Raw genomic sequence first — 1744 nt, forward strand, 5'->3', positions numbered from 1 at the left:
ATTCTGCAAGTCTGTTTCTTTTGACTGGTGAACTTAGGCCATTTTCATTGATGATTATAACTGATACATATTGGCTTATCTTTGTCATGCTATTTTCCTCCTGTTGGTTCTATACTTTTCCCCTTGTTTAATTGCTTGTCCTGCCTGATATTCTTCTGCTGTTTTTCTTGGAACTGTGGTCATTTTTATCTGTGTAGACTGTCTTTCAATATCCATTTTAGTGTTGTTTTAATGGTCATGAATTTCTTCAGTTGTTCTTTGTTGTGAAAGTATCTAATTTCTCCATTCATTTTTAAAGACAGTTTTGCAGGATTGGAAGTTGTTTTCTTCCAGGACTTGAAATATTTCACTCCAAACTGTTCTTGACTTGAGCATTTGTGTTGAGAAGTCTGCCATGATTCTGATGGGCTTTCCTTTATAGGTGATCTGTTTCTTTTCCCTAACAGCTTTTAATATTCTGTTCCTGTGCTGAATTTCTGGGATCTTGATTCCTGCATGTCTGGGTGTAGATTTATTTTGTTTATGGCTAATTGGAATTTTATATGCCTCACTTACTGTATTCTTTTCCCATGCTTGGAAAATTTTCTGCTATAACTTGTGCAACTCTTTTATGGCATTTGTGTTTACTCCTGCATTTTCACTGACACCAATTATTCTTATACTATCTTTCTTTGCATCATCTGTCAGTTACTGAATTGTTATTTCCTGATCTTTTATTATTTTCAAGAGGTGTTTCCTTTATGGTCAATAACCTTGATCCTGTCTTCAAGGTCCAAAAGTCTATCTTCAGTTTCATTCAAGCAGTTTTGTTAGCTTTCAGATATCTATTTGAATCCATTTCATGCATTCTATCTTTTCCCATAGTAGTCCTTCACATTTTTCATCCTCTTCCTATCATCATCTTTTAAAAAATCTATCTCTACTCTAGATTTGCTGAGCAATTCATTTATGAATGTTAACATTTCTTTTTGTTTTAACCTAAGAGATTATTTCTGATCTGATTTCCTCTGTAATCTCATGGATTTTTTTTTTCTTACTTCAGTTGCTATCATTTCAGAAATTTCAGGTGTGTGACTTTCATTTTCCTCTATCTCATTGCCTCCTGGACTTCTTCAGGTGGGCTGGAGGTCTGAGGTTGCATTTTGCTTTTGTGTCTTGTCATATTCTAGTTCAAAATTGTAATCTTGTTTTCTGTGTTAATTCCTGTACATTTTTGTAGTAGGTAGCTTAAGGCCTGTTGAGGTAAAGTCTGTTCTTCAGAGATGTGTTCCGTGTGTAGGAGGTTTTTGGTCTGTCTGCCCCAAGATCCTACCTTTCCAGTTAATTATGAATGTGATGTTGGTATCTGTTTGGCTGAGTCATCAATCCTTTGGTGCTGGGGTGTGGTGCGGTTATTAACCCAGAACTTCCCAGTATTGTTACAGAAGTGAGAGCAACTGATTACAACAGATATGACTTCCTAGCTAAAGTAGCATAATTATCACTCACCATAACATCAAGCACATTTTAGAAACTGACAAACTGCCTTGGACACAGGAAGCCTTGGTGAGCTGTCTGGGGACCAGATCCTCTGGCCTTGCACATGGACCCAATGTATTGGAGTGACCTTGGACTTGGAGCACTTGGTGAGCAGCCTGGGACCCAGATCCTCCAGCTTGCCCCCTGATGCCACTGTGGGAGGGGCCTTGGGCTAAGGAAGCCTTGGTGAGCTCCCTAGGGACCCAGATCCTCTGGCCCTGCACCT

Source organism: Chinchilla lanigera, unplaced genomic scaffold, assembly GCF_000276665.1.
Source record: "Chinchilla lanigera isolate Chin_1 unplaced genomic scaffold, ChiLan1.0 scaffold00053, whole genome shotgun sequence".
Lineage (NCBI taxonomy): Eukaryota > Metazoa > Chordata > Mammalia > Rodentia > Chinchillidae > Chinchilla > Chinchilla lanigera.